Genomic DNA, 25,392 nt, shown 5'->3' with positions numbered 1-25,392 from the left:
GCCAGTCCCTCACCATTAACACTGAGGTGTTGGTGACTATGGCAGTTGCTTTGGACTGTTAAAACTCCTTAAAAAGTTGTTTAGATGGATTCCAATGGACTGGCGCTGTATGGTTGTCCAGGCTCTGATAATTAGTTGCATGGACTACGGAAATGCATTATACATGGGTATGGCGGACTACCTATTTACACGCCTCCAAACGATCCATAATGAAGCTGCCAAACTGATTTGAAATAAAAGCAGATGCAACTCTGCAACTGCCTGCTTAAAGTCACTACATTGGCTGCCAGTGCATAGGAGGGCACAACTTTGGGGAGAGGTGTTGGCCTAACGGCTAGGACGGTCAACCTCGAATCTGGGGAACCGGGTTCGAGTCTCGGCGATGACGCTGAACATCCTGTGATTCTGGGCAAATCACTTAATTGAGTTGGATAACAATAAACATCTGTTATTCAGCTCCACGACACCTTCGGGTAATCGCGTGCTTTACAAATACACTTGTTATGCTATGTTATGTTAATCATCCTGTGCCTAAAAAAAATGAATGTGTGTACTCATGTAATGCAACTGGTGCTATATAAAGCACTCTGATACCCGATACAGGGTCAAGTTTGTGCTATATAAAACTCCGTAAAAAAAATAAATGTTTAAGCTACTCTGTCACGCGCATCGGGCTTTGCATAATTCCGGCCCACTACTCTTGAGGATTAGGGTTGAATTCTATCAACCTGCAAGATAGCTGAGATCATCCAGTTTGACCTTAGCTAAAGTGATTAAGTTCAAGAAAGCCAGAGCAGGTGGCCACTCCTTTGCTTTTTTGCCAGCCACCCACTGGAATGTGCTCCCCCCGGATATCCAAATAACAGAAGACTACCTTGTATTTAGGAAAAAACGGAAAACTTGCCTCTTCTCTGACTAGTGTAGCCCTAACTACAGCCAGTATTCTGTGGAAATTTAATATAGCCTTATAGCCCGCCGTAGCAGGGGATGTATGACGTTACAACGCATACTTTTACATCGCATGCCTTTACAACGCAGTATTTACAACGAATACCTTTACAACGCATAGTGCTTTGGGGCGCTGGATAGTGAATAGTTTAATTTACTATTCCAACTCCAGTCCCCGTGGACACTAGAGAAGGTGTTGGACAGTAAATTAAACTTATTTCCTATCCTAGAGCGCCCCCCAGCGCAATGCGTTGTAATGGTTTGCGTTGTAAAAGTTGCGTCGTAAAGGCACTACGTGGTAAAAGTTGCGTTGTAAAGGATGTTTCCCGTAGCAGGCTATACCGGTCATTAAAGGCCCACTCCAGCATTAAAGGCCCAAGATGAAGGCGAGGGCCTTTAACAAGGGAGCCAGACTTTAACGACTGGTATAGCCCAGCTACAAATTGCTATAAGGCTATTAGAACATTCTGTCACTAGAGGGCGGTATGTTCTAACAAATAGAACAAAGGCCTCTCGGGCCCGAGGGTATTTAAATCCCCTCGGGCTCTGAGAGGCCTTTGTTCACAGCAGCAGCTGTGAACAAAAGCTACATTGGAATGTTGCTCAGCGGGCCTTTACTGGCCCGTAGACGCATGGAGCACTCCAGCAGAGTTGAGGGTCCAAAATGAAAAATACACTATCATTTTCTTGTCCTAGCCTTTCAAATGGTCACTGGGGTGATGTTTCTAGCACAAGTACAATGAGGGGAAAACAAGGGCTTAGTTACAGATATGGCACATTGTCCCACAGTGTCTGGTTGTGTACCCTTAAGTGTGTGTACTGGGAGCAGAATGGGACAGTGCACCATATCACAGCCAATGTGCTGTTCCCAGGGCATGGATGAACGTGTGTTTGCACTGGAAACTGTGCAATAGTGGAAGGTGGCCTCTCGGTACGAAGTCAAAGCCCTATTTTCTCTGCAATTGGAAATGCAGCCTATATTTCAAAGGGATGCTGAGATCCCACTCCAGGTGTGTGCAATGAATAACTGCACTCACCTGCAGGGCGCATGCCTGAGGGACCCACCCAAGAGGCACAATGGGGTTGGGTACTTACTTACTGTGCCTCACCTAACATACTCTTTGCCTCTGTCTTCACTTCTGTGATATGTCGCAGGCTCAAAGGCAAATAATGTTCTCATTTGCACAGGGCTATATCCATGGTAAAGTAAGGAACACCCACTTGAAAACATATTTGCAAACATTTAGAACCAGCATGATTAGTATTACAGAATGGGCTGCAAAACTGTAAATAGTTACTTTTTTCCAAACTAGAACTATCAAACATTTGTTTAACATGATGTGTGCTCTACCAACCTTTTTTAGACAGTTCACTGTACTTGCAAAACTCGTTTCCTAATTCATCAAAATAGAAGGCCTTATAACCCCTCCGCATGTCAAAAACTCACGATTTCAAGAATATGCTAACTACTAACCTAACAATATCACGAGACCACCTGCAAAACTGAAAGGACACAGTTGTAAGCCATGCAATTTATTTTATTTGGAAACATTATATATGTGTAAACTGTCTAAAAATCTTTTTAAGCAATGCCCACCTACCTGAATTACCCATGGTTGCAACCAGTGGTAACATACAGCACAATCTTTAAAACAATTTTTAAATGTTTTAGTACAACCCATTAAAATGCACATCAAATGGCCAAACCAAAACATTATTTTTAAGAACACAACTGTGCAGTTGTGAATAGACAATGAGTGAAAGATCTAGGGCATTTCACACTGGAGTCTACCAGCAAGCGGTTCACAAGAAGAGGCTTCTCTAAGGTTATGGGAAAAGTGAGCCTCTAGCTTCCAGAGACCTTGTTGCCCTGTCATCGTCCCAGCAATCCAGATCTGGTGAGTCAAATCATAGTGTAGTGTGAGCAAACCAATGCATAAATCACAGGCTTCAATATGAAATTCATTCAAACCAATGCATAAAGCACAGACCTCAATGCATATCCCATTCAAACCAAGGTGTTTACTCCTCATTAAACAGTGTGATTGGAGAATAAGCAAGTCGTATGCAGTGGGCATATCAGAACTATGTTCTTGTAGATGCTGAATGTACGAAGCTGGCTCTTTATGTGATATATCAATAATCTGATATACCGTGTACCGAGTCCAGGGGTTCCCTTATTAGTTGACAGGGGCTTGCTGTGCGGCCCAATGTGCTCTATTAGTTGGTAGTGTGGTTGAGTGCATTTTCTGTGTTCTGCATGGTTATCCTATGGAAGGAAGAGCAAGTTTTGCAAACAGGTACAGTCCAGCAACTTACAAGACCAATCTCCAGGAGTTAAGGTGAATGGTGGGCAAGGTCCAGGGCAGCACCAGCAGAACACCCCCAGTGGCACAAGGGAGACCGGATGCAGGGTGCAGAACAGCGTTAGGAGTCCAATGTGTTTCAATGGAGATTGGCCACTGTGAAAAGAGGCTGCAGACTATGGCCAGGAGGCCAACTGGGCTGAACCAGCAGGTGAGCTCAGGTCTTGCGATGCTCGGGGATGGGGTGGGGACACCTTTGGTCCTCTTCTCCAAGGCCCTGGGACAACGGGTTCAGAGGTGTCTTTAGGCATCGGGTTTTTCCTTACTAGTGCAGTTGCAGTAGAGGGAGCCTGTGTGCAGAGGCTACAGGCAACGTCAGGGAGCCCAGTAGGGGTGAAACTACGATAGACTTGAGATCTGAAGGGCTGTGGGACCTTTTTGCCACTGTTGGCCCACTTCAACTTGGGTAAGAGGCGACATTATCAGTCATAAATTGTGTTTTTACCCAGGCTGACCAGGGCAATGTTCGCTTTTGGGTAGGATTTTTTGTCCACCTGGATATGTCTTTTAGAAGTACTTTGATTCTAGTTGTAAATTATCTGTTGTCCCTTCAGCAACTCATGCAGGACCTGTGAAACTCTTAAAAAACACTTTGGGCCTGATTAAGAGTTTGGCAATCGGATGACTTTGTCACAAACGTGAGGATATCCCGTCTGCCTCATTATAAGTGCCATAGAAAATAAAGCACCCGGAAACACTTAATCAAGCCATTTGTTTTATCTGAAAGCTACACGCTACTACATCTGCAACTTCCTCAGATCACAAATATTTATTTAATCTGTCCAACTCAAAGTGCCAGAAACAGTCACAAGTAGGAAAACTATTTGTTTTGGATGGTGACCAAACAAATGGAATAAGAATTGAAGATCATATGAATTTTGTTTTGCCACAAAATTCTTAATGCTCTTTTGTTTTCTGAGGAGAGGTGGTCAAGAGAGATAACGCCTTTGAGTCTTTGAAGACTGGCCAATAAGCTGTTCAATTTGGAAAATTCCATTTTGTTAGCCTTAATGCTACTTGATAAATCAGAGGCGTCCCACTTCTCCCGAATTGATAGGAGTCATCAGGCTTTTAATGAGCTCAGTCAGAGGTTGGCTCTTTTTCTTATGAATTGTTCTATCATGTCAATTTTTGATAAGATAGCTCTTCTGTTCTATTGTAATTTCCCAAATTCTGAAATGTGAAACCCAATTATGGCACTGTAGTGGTGTCTATCCAGTGCTCTCTTCAAATATCCTAGCGGGAGACATTGCATGATTTTGAATAAACTTCATGATATTATAAATATAAACAGTTTTTTTGCAAACACCTGCTGAACTTTTAACCACATTCAGGGTCTCTACTGTCTTCAGGGTTAGATCAGAGTGATTATGTTAGGATTTCTAGACCCAGTCCTTTTTTGCTCAAGTCCCTTCTCAGTCTATTCTATAACCTGGGTACGCTCCCTTTCTATTGAAGTCTTTCTTCCATGTCTCAACCCTGTTCCAGTCAATTTGCAAACAGCTATTCTAGTCCTTCTATTAATTTCAAATTCTGATCTCCTAGTCTTTGATTGTCGCAGCATTGTATGTTTCTCGCTCCCTTGCTCTCAATTGAGATTTAACAATACATTATGGTTTATGTTGACACTCCTATTCACTACTGGAGAGAAACGGTTTTCCAATTATGTTCAAGTTCATTACATGACTTCAGTATACTTTGTCTTGTGAGCAATTAGCCCTTGGTCAGAATTGTTCTCACACAAATCATTCGTGTATTTGGCCCTTGCAGTTACTGTGCATGCAGTTAATTTTAAATGCTAGTGTTGTTCCCAGCTAAAATGTTATTTTGTTGACCATTAGCTTAAACATTGTTTTGACTTGTTGGAAGGAGGCCTAAATATAGGCAACTGTGTAACTGTGGATAATGACTCAAGACTTGAATAATTTATTTGATTTCCTTTCTAAATAACAATCTTCTCATTCTTCAGAGTCGACCGCCATTACTCCGCTTGCCAGATACAATTAGTTATTGTAGGTTTGGCCTTTAGTCACATCACACATGACAAATCTGAGAATGGCATGTATATAATAATAATAATAATCCACATTTGTAAAGCGTGAACAATCACCCGTAAGGGTCTCCAGGCACTGGGGGCTGTCGGGAAGATTAAGCAAGCTATTGCCCAGAGTCACATGCTAATCTGCCGCCGGCGCCGGGGATCAAACCGTGATTCCCAGATTCTAGCGCCAGTCGCCCTGGCCGCGGCGCCACACCTCTATAGCGCATTGTCACAAGATTCGCTCTGGGTCCTCAGATCCTTTGTAAATGGCAATCCCAGCAACTAAACCACGCCCATTGTGGGCAAAAGATTGATACCAAACGCTAAGCAAAATATTGTGGTCACTCTTGCAAACTTCAAAGCAAGATAGAGGCACCCGTTTGGTTCCCCAATATCTCAGAATCACATTAACAGTTTTTTCCTAAAAACTTCCACCATAAGAATTTAATTCATCAGAGTTGGAATCTTTAAAGAAGAATTGAAACCAATGTTGAATGGCTGGTTTAACCTTACTGACCAGGTTGCTTATGGAAGATGTCTGCATCTCACTTTTACTCACCTTTCCATTACCCGCAGTAGGCACGATGGCCTCCAGGGAAGTCTTCTATTCTCTTATGTTGACTCACTCCTTGGCAGTGGACACAGGAACTGAAAGAGGAGGCAATGCTGATGCATGTGGATTTCACAAACAAAGATGCTTAAGAAAACAGCAAAGAGAAACCTGTAAAGAGAAAGAAAAGTCTTAAAAATGCTGACACCTCATAAAGGGAATGAATGACTGACACGTGCAGTAAGAACAAAGCAACTACCAGGATGGTGTTTGTATACATTACATCAACAATCATTGAGCGGTTTATGGTGTTATCATAATGACCATGCTGGAAACTGCATTAGAACACTGGAATGTTGGTAGCTCCGTTGAAAACAATGGAGTGCTCCGGGCTTATAATGGCCGGTAGTAGCCCGGAGCTCCAACATTCCAATGCGTCTTTGTTCACAGCTGTGGCTGTGAACAAAGGCTTCAGGGAGCCTGAGAGAATTTCAATCCCCTCGCGCTCCCTAAAACCTTTGTGTAATTTGTTATAGCATTCGTCCCTCTAGTGGCAGAATGTTCTAATAGCCTTATAGCCTTTTGTAGATGGGCTATACCAGCGATTTAAGTCTCGCTGCCTTGTTTAAAGTCCCTCGCCTTACATCTCGGGCCTTTAATGCTGCAGCGGGCCTTTAATAGCTGGTATATCCTGCTACGGCGGGCTATAAGGCTATATTATTGCATTTATGCATAGTCTAAATTCAATTCTTCTGCCCCAATTCTTTCTTAGGAGCAAGAGCAAAGCAACATAGCCATCCACTTACTTTGCATATGAGTATTGATGGCTATAGTTAAAGACAACACACTTCTATTTACAGATTATTTTTACACAAGATAGCCACAACAATTATGAAAATATTTCTCTTTATATAAGTGGTTTAATCATTGCTAAATTAACCCCAATTCGACTTGTACATTACTTTGTTTGAGCCACTCGATTAGCTGTTCTAATACGAGAGGTGTTGTTGCAGATATTATTGTTTTAATGTATGCAATGTACACTTTTATTTCTCTTTGACTCGTCAGCTAACAGTCTAGAACTATACTCAAACACGCATTCAAATGTTTCTATCACCTTTTCCAGACTGTATACACAGCTGGTAACGTATGAGAAACTGACAGAGCTTCTTTGCCTTTGATATAATAGGTAGAAAGAGAATATGGACCTCTTTAATTCAGCAATTGGACATTTTTATCCCCAGGTTATGCGATTGTTCATGGTGGTAAACATAATGGTAAAAGTGGTTCAACAGCTTCAATAATAACGTGTATCTTAATTCCAATCCTTGAGAGAACACAGGTAAGTGGTAATGAGGAAAAACGAAAAAAATAAATGATTACTTTTTCTTCTGATTGCCTAACCTGGCTGTATCGTTCACATTTTTTTATAGGTATTTTCTTTATACAATCTTCTAGTCTTTTTATGCAGGTAGAGCTACTTCTTTTAACAAAATAAAATACTTCTTATTTTTTTATTGTTCTCTTTACCAGTCACAAAGGTATGGGTTATTATCTTGTTTTGTCACTTTACCTATATCTGTACAGACACTGAATTAGGGGCCGGATCTAGACTTTGGCCGATGGGTTACTCCGTCACTAAGCACTACAAGAGCATTATATCCTATGGCACTTGTAGTAAAGCAGATGGAATATCCGTTAAGTCTGAAAGTGTATCACTTTTATGTCCCTCCCTTGGACACCAATTTAGAATGTGCTTGGGTACCAGATTCTGCCAACGAAAAATACTCCGGCATCCCTAGCATTGTTGGCTTCCAACCCCTCGTCTCTGGGGTCATCAAGTCAGTAACAGGAGAAGAAAGAAAGCAGCAGTCTAAGGCCACCAGGGGAGCTTCAAAATAAGGGGGTTATATTTACTACACCGATAAATACCGATACCAAGGTGTGGTATAAAACCTCCTATTCCAAGGTTTGAGTATAAAATGGGAGATCATTTGTGAAATAATTGTTTACTGCACCAAATTCCATATGTTCTGGACTTATCTCCCACATCTCCCCCGGTAAAAAAAATCTGTAGGTTTGACCTACTCCCTGTGGATCGTGCAGTGCTTAATATGAGCCAATGGTTTCTGGTGCTCAGCACCGGCACTTAATCCTCAACACTGGCACTTTTCATGAGCATCAGTGAGGGACACAATCATTTACAGGGCGAATAAGTGATTTGGCCGGAATCACAGGATGTTGAGCCGACACTGAGACTCAAACCTGGTTCCCCAGCTCTGAAGTTGGCAGCTCTGGCTATTAAGCCACATTCTCTCCGTACTTTTAGGGTTTCATGGTTAGTAGTTGGTTCTGTGTTAGGCAGCACTAACAGTAGAAATGGGTTGGTGCAAGCTGCCTCCTGACGAGAGCCCCCAGTACTTTTTTTTTTTTTTTTTTTTACAAATTACCCACTGGGTGCTTGGATACAATTAGCTTGTGAAAGAAGCACCAAATGCTCTTCTTTAAGACTTCTTTTACACAATCTCACATGGCATATAATACTCTGATCACGCAAGTATCCACTATTTATAGTTCTTTTTTGTTCTCATTTATGCAATAAAAGCGTTCAGAGTCCTGTTACCTTACCCAGGAGTGCCTTCGACCCTAGAGAGAACAAAGGCACTTGAAAATGATAAAAACTGGATAAAATAAAGTATTTCTTTATCTACTGATTGTCTAATCTGTCTGTATCTTTCTATTTAGATTTTTTTTGTTTTTCCTTTATACAATGTTCCAGTTTTTTTTATTCAGGTACAGCTAATTATTTCAATAAAATACTTCTTTCTTTATTGTTCTCTTTGCTAGCCACAACTGTATGCATTATTATCTCGTTTGTCACTTACCTTATATCGGTACAGACACTGAATTATGGTCCCGATTTTGGCCGATGGGTTACTCAGTCACAAAGTAGTAAAAGAGCATTATATCGCATGGCACTTGTGATACGGCAGGTGGAATATCTGTCAAGTTAGTCAGGAGTACTCATCTGCCAAACTCTAAACTACGCAAACAAATGATGGACGGACTGCTGAATGATTCAGACATTCACCCCCAGTCAAGAGATCCGGGTTAAATCCATCATTCTTTTGCTCACAATTGCACCCCAGTTTAGACCAAGCTATATGCAAATCAGTCTTGACCCTGTGCCTCATGGGAACAGTCAAGACTGATCTGCCAAGCCATGTGTTCTGTGGACCGGAAAGAAGCATCCTGGGACCGGTTTCAGGATATGTCACCCTTCATCAGACAGGCTAGCTTGAATCCAGTGGCACAGTGAGCAAGAGACCCACGTCTGGGCACATCCTGCCAACTTAGGACGAAAAGTGTTACGCAAATGATGAGTGGAATGCTGAACTCTAAACTAGGCCCTAAGGTTTGCTGGCCTTCTTACTTCCCATATTTCTCTTCTTTTCCTTAACTCACATTTATTCTTATGAAGAATATACTTGATATGCCAATCTCCATCTGGTATTGCCTCCATCGAGCACCCCCCTGACCCCACAGTCACTCTATAGTCCTGTCTGCTGGTGTTCCTCTCCAAAGGTATCATCAGGGTTTCTTCTTTCTTTGTGTCAGTGTTTCAGTGCATAGGTGTCTCCTCCATTATCCCGGAGTCGCTCCGATTCTGGAAAGGCCCCTCATCTGCTCTTATGACTTTGGGCAGTCCTCCTTCCGTCGATGAAACAACCCTGTGTGCTAATTGTGTTGCCTTCCTGCTTTCTTTCTAGTACTTCTCTTGCTCTCTCTTCCTGTTCTTGTCCCGCCTCATTTCTATCCTTTTTCGATAGTCTGTCCTCTATCTTCACTGCTAGTGTTTCTTCAGTGTTTAGCCTGTATTCCTTTTATTTCAAATCCTGGAGATAGAGGTTTGTTGTATCCACCATGCTGTCTTGATGAGTGCCATCTTCTCAGGTGAGTAATCTGAACACACCTGCATGTTGAGTTTGCTACTCCAACTCTTTACACCACCTCTATCTGCTGCAGGCAGCAAGGTCCAGTGTGAAGCACTACCTCTCAGTGGGTTGCTCAAAGTCTTTTCCTTCCTGCGGTCAATTCTATCCTTGTCCCATTTGCTGTGGTGCCTGTGATTATACCACTGTGGGCGCACTGCACCTGACAATATACTCAAAGGCTTTCCAAACTCAGCTGAAATGACCCATGCTTCAAGATGTGTTTCCAAAGTACCTTTCCAAGCCTAGGCCCTGATGAAAACCCTGTTTCAGGGCCCTTCCACCTGACCCCCACATTTTACACCCATGCAGCATTCAGATCTCAAACACCTCCTCTGTAACCATACAGTATCTTTACTGAATGCTAACTGTTGATGTCACTGTACTTCCATCAAAAGACAAGAATTGATAAGATAAGCTTCAAGAAAACTGAGAGCTGCTCATGCCTGTCAGACACACAGCACTTATCAACAGATATTATTGAGAGCACATATGTGCTTGCTATTGCCCACACATTAAACTACACTGTAGGGTGCAACAGAGAAATCAGACTATCCCTGATCTGGGAAGAAATGTATTTAACTAGGAGCCTTGACTTTTTACTAGATTTTACAACCTTTTTGATAAACATTTACTTAATTAAGTATGAGTTTTTCATACACATGCATCACTATTCATACCTGATTAACCCTACCAGAGATGAATTCCAAATTCTACTACATGGGCTTTGTGGACCAAGGGCAAATGACCGACTATGTCCTGTTGACCCATAAGATAACTCTTTCCACCCATAGCTTGACAGAACATGGATCCCACACATTACAAGTCATAAAGCATTTTCTTGAACATCTTACTCCTCACCGGCTAAATATTTAATTTCTCACTCAGTCCCATAAATATTTGATCTCAAATGCTGGGGTATGGACTTTAAACCTATGTTAATTGAGAGGGTAAATGAATTTGCAAAACGTAAAAATCAAGAACTTAGCTCACTGATATATGCAGAACATTAATATTTCTAAATATTTACTTGGGCATTCAGGTAAACAATGGCAAAACAATCATCTAAATCTCCTGATACATTTTTTCTGATCTTTATATATAATTTCCATGAACGATACATGAAAACCAAACGATCGTATTGTATCAAGAAAATCTGATAAGTATACATGTATAAACCAGGTACAAACACAGAGAATCCGTAACCATAGATACAAATATGAACACAGCAGCCAGTGCAAATGCTCAGGTATAAGTCACTAGTGGAAGTAACAAAGCCTTTGGCAATGTTTATCAATATTCAAAATAGAGTCCCCTGCAAGACACTAGAGACTGAAGGGCAAGGTAGGGTGGTTTATCATGCTCTAAATTAAGGGTAAAAAGACAACCGTATAGACCTGTAAACTAACAAACAATCAATTCCCACTTTCTTAGTGGATCTTCTCCAGATACATTTAAATCACAAAAACAATCTTATGAGTCCCTTAGTCTTGCAGCTCAATAGAAACTGCAGGCAATCCCTTAAGGGCTCTCTTATCTAGAATCAAGCACAGTTTCAGTCTTCTTATACCACCACTACACTCTCTATCTATTGATACCACTTCTAGCATCACAAGTTATGCCAACAAATTACACTCTATAAACACATCTTAATAGTAACCATCATCTATCTTTGTGCTGTGCTGTTAGCAAACTCTTTTCAGGATTTCAACTGTGTCAAGCACTCTTAAGGTCATGTGCATAATGAAGACCTACATCAGATGTAGTGTAATCAGTTTCATTCATAAAAGTATGGGAGTTTCCTTTTCCTTTCCTTAAAAGTGGCTAAAGCTCTCCTCTATTACAAAAATTCCTCCTGACTGCTCTGACAAAGTTGGTGGGAAATATGCTTCATTGTGTATCCATGAATAAATATTTGAGGGCAGATGGGGGATGTCTGGAGGTTTTGCACACTAAAGGAGGAAAATGTCTATTGCATACGTCATGATGGAGTAGGTTAGGTGAGCCAAAGAAAAGCCTATGGATGTCCACAACTCAGGCTAAGGGTAGGGAATTTGCATGAGCAGTTGTTCTTGGTCAAATATGAAGCTGTCTTTTTCTATACCTCATATTTCGGTGCCCTGGTTTTGTTCCCCAGGCTTGTGGCTACACACAGCAGTTTCAACATCAATGGAAAACAAATAGTTTTTTAACATTTGTGGTTGTCCATGTTAGCACTCATTGGGACATTAAAGTCAGAGATATTGTCTCACCTTTAGGAAAGATTACATTAGATGAGTTGTATTATTTTATACATAGGTGGCATTTGTAAAGTTATGAAGAACTCAATTATGGGCCCAATTTATTTCCTGGTCGGACAGCCTGTAAATTACTCCTTCGCCCTGGTAGACAATCCGGTTTCCAGATTTAGCATTGTCAAGAACATTTGCTGCAGTTTCTTCTATTGCACTCCACTGTTTGATACAGGGCTCCATCAACATGGTGGAGCCCTGCACTAAACATTTTTCTTTTTTTTATTTTCAAATAGAAAATCCCAAAACTGGATTTTATTTTTTAAAATAAAAAATACAATGCCCCCCTCGACATGGGAGTCCACTCCCATGGTGATGGGAATATTTAGCAGTTTTGCTGCGCCTAACCTCCATTTTTTTGGGAGGTGACGGGCAGTGAAAACTGGCCTCTAATTCCAACAACGTAAATCATCTGGGCAAAATTACAGGTCTGGCTATGAAAGCCTTTACTCCACAGGGCCCTCTGAGGGGTTTAATCATGGCAGAGATGGAGTAGTCTCTGCCATTAACATGCCTACGGTCTGTTCGCATCTACATCAGGCGGTAAACATACTCTGTCAGGATTGCGGCACAGAATGCTTACCACCAAGATATAAATCTTGCCAAGATATTACTCAATCAGTAGATCTAATGCCTTCAGCTTGTTATATATGGAGTGAAATAATCAAAACGTTTAGTTCTGAACTAAATAATAAGAATCATACATCATCCCACTGAAAACTGTAAATTTTTTGGTAATAAGGAGAGACGAGCCCGGGCCACCACCGATGCCGACGGGCTAGCACCCTGAGTGGAAACCCATTGGAGCAACACCCTATTTCCTTGTTTGCTCCACCCCTCATGCTTCTTCACCACTTCCACATTTTTAATGCATTTTGCTTCTGCTTGCTACTTCTAAGAGCTTTATTGCCAGTTGTTACACTGCAGTGGCGGCTGCTAGTGAACGGTGGCGGGGGATGCAGTGGGGGGCTTAAAAAAAATAAAGAATAGACTACTTACCTTCCGAACGCCAGCTGCCGCCTCTCCTCCGTCCTTCTGTCCACAATGCACGGAAGCACATAGGCTCTCATTCCCCACTAGCCAATCACCACGCTGCTGTCACCAGCATGATAGCAGCATTGTGATTAGTCTGAGCTCCGTGGTTCCGCGCTCAGGCAGGAACTGAGAGCCTCTGCATGTTCTCCACCCACGGTGTGCAATACAGCCTGGTGGAGAATATGCTAAGTGCGCATAACTTAAGTGCACCAAACTCCTCCTCCTACTGCTAGCTGTGACAACAGCCCTGCCCCGCCCCTTAAAACTGCCTCAGTGCAGAAAAATTAAATGATAACATTTTATCATCATTCTGTTTTTAATTTTTGCACTGTTCAAAGAGAAGTAGTGGGATGGCGCTCCTCCACCTTAGCGGTGGAGTCTCTGCCGCCCAGTTCCCACAATATCAATGTTCAAATCGGATGTGTCTGGACAAAGATCAGGGACCCAAGTGATTGTCAGAGAGACATGGAGTATGGATGCTTCTTACAGAGACATTGTGTCAGCCTGTGCTGCAGCTCCTAGAAGTAAGAGCCAGTGGAACAGACCCAAAAGATAAATGGAGAGGAGGGCTGTTTGGGCATAAATGATTGTTAAGGTGGAGCTGCCCTTGCCACAAATGCAGATCACAGAGTAAATTGTAAAAAAAATGTAAATTGATACTTGTATAGCGCACTACTCACCCTCAAGGGTCTCAAGGCGCTTGTACGAATACCGCTGTGGAACCCATCCTGGCTTTCCCTGTGAGGTGTCCACTCCTGGGCACCCCAAAGGTGGAAGCCAGGCATCCTTAGCGTTGTGGAGATTAAGCAAGCTATTGCCCAGAGTTGCAGAGTGGGACTCCATGATTGGAATAGGCACCGAGGCGAGAATTATCAGGTGCGTGGAATTTTTTGAGCCCAAGACCCGCCGAGGCAGGGAATTGAACCCTGGTCCCAGGCTAGACCTCTGCATCAGGGTCTGCCGCTCTAACCATTGAGCCACACTTCCTAGTCAGAGCCTTTGTAGACACACTTTAGGAGCCCTGAGAGGCCTCTGGGCATGTCCCAGATCCATCATTGTGAATGTCATTAAAGCAGGTGATAGTCACAGAAGCCACAAAAGCTGAACCAGAGGCTTTCTCAGCCCCAGGCACTTTAGTCAATTGTATATGATTGTCAGGAAGCACGTCAGACCGGTCTGTCCTGTAGAGTAAACTTGTGGAAGGTGCAAATGCTGCTTGCTCACTCATTTCCCAAAAAATGGAGGCTCAAACTGGTTGTCACACGTAGACTTATTTGGATAACCCCCCCAAAAACGACTCATGCTGCCCGAAAGGTCAACCGGTGCAGGCAGAAATCTATAAATTCAAGAAAGGGCTGGTTTTGTCCTGGTCTCCTATGAAACTGTAGAGCTATGGAGGCAAGTCAGGCATTGCATGGAAGTAACACCAATGACAGTCTGCATTGGAAAACTGCAAGCATGCAGCTCCCCTCATGATGCATGGAGGATCTGTGTGGAGACAGAGTAGAGTGAGTGACTTCACTATTGATTGTACTAATGTTTGGAAGGCTTAGACGCTGAGGTAGTCCTTACCATCTGTGCTATTGTGGGCTACTGTGATGGGGACAGCGGTACATGATGGGCTATTTTGCCATCAGTGCACCACAGCATCTCAGTGCCACTCTCCTGTGTGTTGATGGTGTGTTAGGAATCATTGTTTATCTCTCCATGGTGGACTGCTGCGTACAATGCAACTGCAGTGGTGGGATCCTTTGACATCCATGTCTTGAGGCGCCTCTATGCTGGGATATTGTGTGGGAGACAGAGGCAGTGATGGTGTGGTTTGATATTTGTGTTCCATGGCACCTCCATCAAGGGCTGCTTTGTGAGAGCCTGTAGAGCCGAAGGACCCCTGATCCAAAAAAAAAAAAACCTGGTAGGTAAGGGAAGCTCTTCGTTCGTGTTCCACTTTCCTAGTTTGCTTGACGAAACATTCACATAAAGCACACTACACTGTTTGATTGTTGATTTGATTTGATTGGGATTTATAGAGCGCATGGCTGCCCAAAGGCTTCCCAGTGCTAATTGATGAGTATGGGTGTCGGTACGGAGCAAAATTAGAGGTCTAAGGGAAACAACAAGGTATTGCGCTGGTGATGAGTGTGTGGGTGACCGTCTTTCTGCAGTCGGGGGGGATCCATTTGAAGGTCTCACCGAGGATGGCGGGGCAATTGAAGCTGGCGGGGGAAACAGCGTTGATTTGACGGTTCATAGAGATGGAGGAGTCGAGGATTATGCCGAGGTTCCGAGCGTGGTCTGTCGGGGTGGGTGGGCTCCTGAGGGCGGGTGGGCTCCTGAGGGCGGGGGGCCACCATGTGTTGTCCCAGGTGGAGGGGCAGGGTCCGAGGAGGAGGACCTCGGTCTTCTCGGAGTTGAGCTTTAGGCAGCTGTCCTTCATCCAGGCTGCACCGTTTCTCATTCATTCCTTGAAGCTGAGTTTGGTGCTTTCTGGGTTCTTGGTGAGGGAGAGGATGAGTTGGGTGTCATCAGCGTAGGATACGATGCTGAGCCCATGCTGTCTGACAATGGCGGCGATGGGGGCCATGTAGATGTTGAAGAGCGTCGGGCTTAGTGAAGATCCTTGGGGTACTCCTCAGATGATGTCAGTGGGGTCGGAGAGGAAGGGGGAAGTCTGACCCTCTAGGTTCTGCCGGAGAGGAAGGATCGGATCCAGTCGAGGGCGGACCCCTGTATTCCTGCGTTGTAGAGCCGGGTGGCTAGTGTGCAAAGTGAGACGGTGTCTAAGGCTGCGGAGAGGTCTAAGAGGATGAGGGCTGCAGTGTGGCCCTGGTCAAGATAGCATGCGGATGTCGTTGGTGGCAGGATCCCCAAACAGCGTATGAAAAGCAATTATTTTCAAACTACTCACCCAGCCAAAACCTGAGTTGTAAGGAATCAGACTAGATCAAATAGACTTGATTCGGCCTCAGAGATAGGTTGATTAGGACATACAGAAATGGAAATCACCATGCTAAGATCAAAATCAACCCAATATGACATCTTTCAAGAATAAACTGACACACGTCTCTCCGGAAAAGCCTTCTCATACCATCTAGAAGTAAGCACACCTCATATTGTCACCTAAGTGGATTGGTTAAGTTAAGAGCCACTTTCAGCGCATCCATCGGCACCAAAAAGTGTCTATCTGTAGTAAGGATGCCGGACGTGTGTCCCGTGCACACTGTGTTACTGAAACCAAGCTGTACCGGGCTGACAAGCCCATTTCTAGGGTGAAACTGATCCTGCTCTGGGTCAGGGAGGACCTGGTTTGGCAGTTCGCACTGGACTGCTCCAATTGGAGCAGGGTCAAGACTGATTTGCAAATAGCTGGGCCCAACCTGAGGGGCATGGTGTACAAAATAATGATGGTCTGGGATGCGGCTCTGAGTAATTACCAGTGGCTGAGAATAATTCAAGCATTCCTTCCACTTTTTGTATATACTTTAGTTATTTGTAATAAGCCAGCATTTTACAAGTAAAAAAAAACACATTCATTCAGTACCATGTTTGTGAGACCCTTGTTAGGCCTGTTCACTCTTTGTAGTGCATCTCACTTTGCATAATTTAACTCTCTGTATAGGACAGAATCAGAAAGCTTGAGATTGCATGGCTCAGCCTGGGTGCAGAAAGACTAATTGTCTTACTGGATCTTTCTTTACTGTGTCATCAGTTTATTATGACAATGATTATTGAATTATTAGGTTTTGTTGCAGGTGTCACAGCTGTGGCATATGAATTTCCAGTTTTTAGCTTCACCAGTGCTGCAAAGAGGAGACTAAGGGCCTACTTTAGAGTTTGGCAGACAGGATTCTTTATAGCAAACGGACCGGAGTACCCTGCCCGCCAAACTCTTGGGGCCTCATTTATGAAAAGTGACGCATCGCTGTGTGACCACAGCGATGCGTCACTTTTCACTGCGCCCTCCTTGCGACCCCAATGATGCGTCATATTTACAGTATGACGCATCATGGCGCAAGGAGTTACAGATATGTCAGTATTTCTGACGTATGACGCAAAAGTGACGCATTGCTGGAGTGTGTCACAAAAGTGACGCAACTCCAGCAAGGTGTCCTTTCACATGGTGCAAGCCCCATGTGAAAGGGCCTGCGTCAGTCTTACGCCTGCTGTGAGGCAGGCATAAGAAATTGACGCATTTGTGTCCTAGAAGTGACACAGTGAAATCTTATAGATTTCACTGCGTCACTTCCATGACCCTTTCTTGCGTCAAACCCCCCCCCCCTTGCATACATTATACCTGGTGCAGGTATAATGTGACGCAGGGGTTTACAAAGTGCCGCATCTACCTAGATGCGTCACTTTGTAAATATGGCGCAACAAGGCACATTTTTTACGCCACTGGTGCGTCACAAAAAGTGACGCACCGGCGGCGTAAAAGTGACGCACAGCCTCATAAATGAGGCCCTTGGTTCGGCCGCCTCATTTAGAGGAGGGCAGACAAAAAAGTTTCCATCGACAGAACCCCCAATTGGCTTTGTCAATGGAAAGCATTGCATCACCCACCCATTTACTGTGGACAGAGCAATGTCCTTTTTTCTGGCAATAGCGAACAGAAAAAAACAAATGACCGCCCAGCCTTTAGATCTTTTAGTTTTCAGTACTAACCTCCCACTCTGGAAGTTTGTTTCTGAAAAACAAAAAAGTGTAAATGTGTAGTGATCAGCCATCAAAACTGATGGCGGGTGTCCACCAAACTTTGTTTAAAAACACTGTGACAGCGGTTCTTTACAGTGAACAGGGTAGACCCCTTGAGTGGCTAAATTTGATCAACGGCATTGTGACAAGATAGTGACAGTAATGTCCTCCGCCAGCCCAACGAGCACCATATGAATCAGGCCCTATAGGTTCCTATGTATTTTTTCATAGAATATGTACAGTTAGGAGGAAGAAAGATGGTGGAGTGATGTTCCAGTTAGCTAGCCATAAATGCCATTATTCTGATTCTAGATCTCCTTTGTGACAGTCCTAAGATTTCCCCTCCCTCTCTCCAAGACTCCAACTTACAGCATTGAATATTTAGTATTAACTGTAAATTTAAGTGAGTCCTGTTATTTCATACAGTAAACAAGAAGTACTTTGTTTAACAAAGGAATGAAAATTATACATAAGGGATTTAGGGGGAAAACATCTTTGTTTGTAAGAGGAAAGTGAGAAGCTTGTCTCCAGAGTAGAGACGTGTCTCAGAGTAACAAGGACCTTGCAAAGAGTATTGAAGTTTACAATAAGAAGACCAGGGAATAACACACCTCAGTCAATGTGGGTGGCAATTTCCCTCCAAACAATCAAGCAGGGCGCTGTCTGGATGACTGTGAACTAACTCGTGCCTCTGAGAAATGTGGTGTGTTGGAGGTCATTTGTGCAAATTCTGACAAGTCTCAGGCCTCCATCCTACTACCAAAGTTAGTACATTGAGTATAATAATTTGGGTTATAGTAACATCTGTTAATTTTATTGCTCACAAATGGCATACGTTTGATATGGGGGTGCTATATACAAAGTTATTATTAATAGTAGTAGAAGTCGAAGTACTCTCAGTAGTAGTGATAACAATTGTAGAAGTACAGAAGGCAATAAAATAACTCCTATTTTATCTCCAAGACACTTAAGTGTCAATCTTATGTCAATATTTATGGTTCATATTATAAAAGATGTCCAGAAGAGGCACACTTGTAAAGAAATGTGAGGTGATTTGGATTGCTGTTTATTCAAGCATTTGCATTAATGTATTTCAATTAATTTCAATTAATTTCCATTTAGTTTCAATTGGTCCTTATGCTATGATGGGCTTACATCTTGTCTCTTTACAATTTGTAGGTTGGCGGTCCTTCATTAAAAGAGTTCTATCACCTAAAGTGCAAACATAAATGAAAATACAAAGGGAATATCTTGGTTTACAGTTTCTAAAAAGTCAAAGCAAGTTCATGCTGCCTTTCACACTGAAGTCCTTGTCAGTTATTTCTATGTACAACTTTACTGTAAAGAGGGGGTTTCACATGCCTATGTTAGAGTGCCTCTGTTTCCTTGCTGATTCGCCATTTCACTGTATCCCCATCTGTGTCTTTTCTGTTTTTTATTGGAACGAAATTCCAGTTTGGTCGGTATCCTGGTATTGGTAGAGCTAGTACAAGCCAGCATTTTAAGTAATGGAACTTGCCTTTGATGAATTGGGCCAGAATGGGACACTTTACTACGCACACATTTACAACGCATGCCATTACCCCATGTTTTTTGCTCCGCAAAAATTTTTACAACTCAGGGCTTTACAACGCAATCCATTACAAGACATAGTCCATTACAACACAATTACTATTCTAACTCCACCGGGGCATTGTAATGGTGAATGCGATATAATGGTTTGCAGTGTAAAGCCCTGCGTTGTAAAAGTTTTTGAGGAGTAAAAAATGCGGGGTAATGACAAGCGCTGTAAAGCATGCGTTGTAAAGGATGTTTCCCATTGGGCCAGTATCTCAGCCTATTTGGCTTTTTTGTCTGCACTAGTGACAGCTTTAGCTGTCTTGCAAATCTTTTCTAATTACGAAAAATTATACTTCATATTATTTGCAATTGTACATAAAGAAAGGGGTTTTGGGTCCGCCTCCTTCAGCCATTGGTCTGTGAGAGTGTCATTTACACTTTGGTTCAGCCCACAGAACAGCATACATATAGTAGGCTGTGGGTCAACCCTCTTTAACCATTGGCTCTGCTGGGAGTGTCAGTCTCATTTTGGGTCAGGCCACAAAATAGCCATGTGGGACCTGAAATGTCAGTCATTTGGAAGGATAGCATGTTGCCAATTTACATGTTTCCCCACTTTGCGATAAGCAACATGCAAAAATGTTCCTCTTTGAGGTATTGTTTTGGACTCACACATACAGCATTAACCCCTTCCATGCTGGGCCGATTCCGACGCTGTGCGGTAAACAAAAGAACAGGGCGGGGCCGTGACGAACCCCAGCCGTCATCAGCACACGAGCACCGCGGAGCGTGACGGCTGGGGTTCGTCATCAGCATGGAAGGGGTTAATACGTTGATGTATAAACTGTGGCTTTTATGATTTTTAAATGACAAAAAATCGAATAAAGCATATTTCTGATTCTGACTCACACATACAGCAGTACCCCCTACACCCCCACAGAGAGTGCATGAGTAGTGAGTAGCCTGTTTCACTCTTGCCTACTTCCACAGAATTCCAAAATCAGCTATTTAGCTTGTTCAACAAATACTAGGGTAAAAAACACCAGACAAAACAAGTTATTATTTCAGTAATAACCAATGTCAGGAGCCTCTTACAGTTGTCCAATTTCGACATAGCAAACTTATGACGATGATTTCAAAAAGATAATTATTTCTTACTACCTATAAATATGTTCATTTTAAAATTCTCTATCTTAAGGATCTCATATTATTAAACTCACCTCCTGCTGTGATGGGCAAAGAGCATCTGCAGTCAGAATCCAGCAGGACACATTTCTGTCCAGCTGTTCCTCATTTTTTCAAGATGCATTGTGTCTCCTTATAAGGGTAAATGTTTCCTTTTAATAGTAAACTTTCCTACAAAGTTATAATCTCCCTGGCAGACTCATCAACACGCTATAAACTGATGCAACTATGCAAGATGTGGTTCATGTTCCAAGAGGGTAAAGCATACGTACATCTTATGTTTCTACTACTCATGTAGCACCATGAGACTGAGGCAAAGCTTACGCCTCCATAAAATGAAACACAGAGGGGCAGATTTACAAGATAGTGACGCATTTGTAGATATGTGTCACTTTCCCTGCGCCACCATGCGAAACCCTTGCGTCACCATGGATGCGCCGTATTTACAATACGGCGCACCATGGCGCAAGGATTGACAGATGCATCAGATATTCGGATGCATCTGTTGACATAAAAGTCACACATTGCTGGAGTTGTATCGCAAGCACGACGCAACTCCAGCAATGCGTGTTGCGGCCTATTCCCAATACACTGCGTCAATCCTTACACCTGCTTCAAGCAGGCATAAGGTTTTGACGCAGTGGCATCCTAAGTCAAGCAGTGAAATCTTCTACATTTCACGACGTCACTTTTACGAGGCTTTCCTGTGTGGGAACGCCTACCCTGCCTACATTACCCCTGACGCAGATATAATGTCACGCAGGGCTTTACAACGGGACGCATCTCCCTAGATGCGTCACGTTGTAAATGGTCTGCAACTTTTATCCCACCACTGCGTCACAAAAGTGACGCAACAGCGGCGCAAAAGTGACGCAAGGGGCTTGTAAATCTGCCCCAAAATTCAGTTGGATATATGTAGAAATTTTACGTGGTTTACGTGAACATTAGTTTAATATTAATTGTCAAAAAGGCACAGCAGGATCAGGTCTACTAGACTTAGAATGTGGTTCCCTAAATGCTCTTCCTTCTCTGAGAATACTGCACTTACTCAGTTAAAGTACATTCTTGCTTCTTGTTTGTGTTGAAATAGGGCCAGACATTTAGCATGAGTAGTCTGGTCTGTTTGCCAGTGATATATTCAGAATGTCAAGCAGCAGCTGGAGTCAGATGTTTTACGGGTCTGTAATGAACACTGTGTCAGGAAAGATTTAAATACCTGGCTCGTTAATCAAGTGTAGATATGAGTGGTCGATCCTGTTCTTCAATCTTGCGTTTGAGCCCCGGGACACCTCTGCTGAGGTAGCTGTGTGCTGTACAAATGACTTTGATTGATTGATGATGTTTCTCTTGCGTCATCAGCTAGAGGAGCACACGAATTAGACAACTTTGATCTCGGCAAGGCCGACTCAGCCTCCTATTACATAGGCACTGGAAGTAGGGGTGCGGGAGTGAGGGCGGTACCTCAGCACCCCTAAAAATAACGATGCTATAGAGTTCAGAAGGTATAGTGCAGATAGAACGGGGATTGAGGCAAGACGAAACTGCACCTATCCTTAGTGAATTTTTATCTAAACAGGCAAGGTGCTAAGGACCGGAGATCCAAAACCCCTTAATCTCCTAAAACACAGAGGGGGTCATTAGCAAGGCAGGCGACCCCCGGGAAATGGTACTGCCCGCAATGCATGCAGCGGTCCCGGACATGCCATTAGGATGCACCGGCCACACTGGCAGGCGCATCCTGCATTTCTAACATTGCGGCGCCGTCCGTCGCAATGCCAAAAATGCAAGTTGTGCATTTCAATGCAAAACATGACAGGCACCACACAGTGCCTGTCACGTTGTACATTGAAATGCAGGGGGTGCCATAGGTACCCCCCCATGTGCACCCCCCAGAATCCCTGGAGGCCCGCTACAGGCCCCAGTGTAAAAGACCGCATGCCTTTCTGTGGCAGAAAGGCATAACCCCTTATGTATCTTAATATGGATGGCGGTGTCTACCAGACACCGCCACCATATTAACAGCTTTTCCGCCCGGTTGACTCATCGACCAGGCGGAAAACTGGTGGACAGTCTTTCCGTCCACCAGGGTCCCCTCCGCCGTAGTAATATGGCAGGGAGAATTTACATGCGGGTGGGAGTAAATGTCGGGCGGATCGCCACCACCATGCGGGCGGTGGCGATACTAATGGGCCCCCTAGTGTCTCACTTTACCATAAACAACACACAATGGTCCAGCACTCTGATTTCAGTTAAGGTTCACAAGAAGTAATTAGTTTTATATAAACATTTTTAAATCATAATTCATCAAAAGAATGCCAGTTCATCAGAGATGTTTCAACAAATTCTTTATTCATGACTTCTTTTTCGGCAAAATAAAAAGACCGTAGCCAGATGGTGAATGAGGTAAACAAAAATGCCTGTAAATGTTATGTTTATCGTCTCACATTTGCAGTCAGTAACAGGAACTGTCTTCAGACAAATTACCACTGTTCTGGAAACTGATGTTTACTTTTATTTCTCTTACAGGAAAGTGAGAGGATTTTGTTAAAGTGACCTATGTGACAATCTGGCTAGGGTACAGGGAGTGAAAAAAAGGCCGTAGGACACACAACATTTAAATACCTGTACACAAACTATACACTTATTTCAACATATATCAGCTATTAGGAGAGAAGTAATGAAGCACTTTTTTTGTAAGTGCTGAAGTGTGATCAACACAAAGATTTTAATAGGATCAAAACAAATGTTTTTTTTTGTTTTTTTGGGGGGAGTGAGCTAAATCATGTAAGATAAAAAAGAAGAAAAAAAGGACCAAAACAAATGTGATGCTCAAATGATAAATATTCATAGAAACACAATTTCTCCACACATTACAACTCCATGTCTATGAAAATATCAGTGGCTATTCCAACAGAAATTGTTCTGGTTGTAAACAACAGTGCGCTACCACACCAGTGCTCAAAAATGCACCACAGGCTACTAACCACACCCATACCACTCTCCTCCTGAATAGGTGAGGCACATTTGCTACACTTGTTTTTGGATTTCTGCTTGGATTTTTCACAGTACTTATGACTCCAGTGATATAACTACAGTGGTGGCACCCCCACTGCCAGCACCACTGATTCTACTATGGTTGGAAAATTGTGCACCAAGAAGTTTGGTTAGAGCAACACTTGTATTTACAGTGCCTACACTACAGAAGTGTAGTATGAAGTGCTATAAAAAACATGTTTCGATTCCATCTTTTCTACCTCAATTACATTATTGTCAGGCTACATTTTGGCTAGTTTCACTCTTAAAACTTTGTGTTCCATACATTTAAAAAAAATGCAAGCTTGAAAAGATATTTTTTTGCAGTTTTACATAGCGCAAACCTGACGGTATTGAAGTGCTTTACATGAGCACCAGCTATATTACACAAGGCCACATTCTTATATTTTGGTAGCCACAGGGAGATTAAATGATTTGACAGAATCACAGGATGCTGAGCCAATGCTGAGACTCAAACCTTGTTCCCCAGCTACAACGCTGGCAGCTCTGGCCATTTCTCCACATCCTCTCCCTTTATTGTTGAGAACCATGTAGGTGGAAGCCTTCAATATGGCATTTAAGGCCCTATTTAGAGTTTGGCGGATCGGATACTCCATCACTAACTAACAGTATGAGAAAATATACAGTGAGAGAAAAAAATACAAACAAGAGGATGTGAAAGAAATGGACTGATTCGGGGATGTGGAAACATAAAAATAAACAAGCAGTGGTAAACCAGTAGGTCTGAAATTGTTGGTCAGCCTTTCAGTTTTGCAAGTTAGTAGGTTTGCACAGACCCAAGAGGGCATTCCAACCCTGGAACAGTTGCTTACCATTACCATCAGCCCAAGTATGTAGATCTGTGGAAACGTGGCAATATAAGGGAATTGCTAGTATTCACTACTATGGAAGGAGCCCTGGCATAATCAGATAGTCTATTTCAGGGCTCTTATACAATGAGATTGCTGCCATAAATTTGTCGCTGCATTACGTGGCACAAAAGGGACAAGTGGATTTTGTTAAAAGACAAGTAGATTTATAAAACAACCTGCCCCATGGACAAGTAGATATTTTAATGAATTCCACACCCCTGCTGATTGGAGGTGTTAAGATTAGCACTGACAAAGAAAGGTATGTAAGCTTCAAACCCACAAAGCCATAACTAAGAAATGCAACAACCATAGTGAAATCCAAAGAAAAGGATGTAAGCACACCAGAAACCAAAGTAGTGTTTGGACATGCAATGTACATGAAAATACTAAAGCCAATATGTACATATCGTCACTGGATAGTTATAGGTATAACCACAAATCCACAGGAAATAGATTTTTTCGGTTTGTTAATAATTTCGCACAGTTTTACAGATGTTTATAAGTGCTTCCCAGAAAGTCTCCATCACATTAGTTTCTTCCTGGAATGTTTTGGGGTGATTTGTCAAGTGGGGTGTGGTAATGCAGACTTGGTCACTTGACACTGTGAATTACCAATGCAGACTTGGTCATATGTTACTGTGAATTACCAAGTACATGTACTTTAGATATGTAACACTGGTGTGTTGAGTGTTCCGTGTGCTTCTATTGGTTGCTATGTATTATGGCGTGTTAGAGTTTCAAAATTCTAGTCAGTTGTGTGTGGTTGCTTCAATAAACAGCTGTTTGAATTCTGATCGTATTCATATACCGTCATTTTGCTCCAACAC

General features: G+C 42.8%; 1 protein-coding gene across 1 annotated transcript in view; it reads right to left on the bottom strand.

The window, feature by feature from the left end:
• Window positions 1-25,392, bottom strand: part of THPO (thrombopoietin) — a 274,091-nt gene that overhangs the window by 124,163 nt on the left and 124,536 nt on the right. Inside the window, exon 3 of the mRNA XM_078667860.1 lies at window positions 5,915-6,076. The gene's annotated coding sequence lies outside the window, so the exon portion shown is untranslated. The remainder of the gene's footprint in view (window positions 1-5,914; window positions 6,077-25,392) is intronic.

The sequence above is a fragment of the Lissotriton helveticus genome, chromosome 11 (genome assembly GCF_964261635.1).
Source record: "Lissotriton helveticus chromosome 11, aLisHel1.1, whole genome shotgun sequence".
NCBI lineage: Eukaryota > Metazoa > Chordata > Amphibia > Caudata > Salamandridae > Lissotriton > Lissotriton helveticus.
Note: the sequence above shows the minus strand (reverse complement) of the source record. Positions and strands in the feature narration are given on the sequence as shown.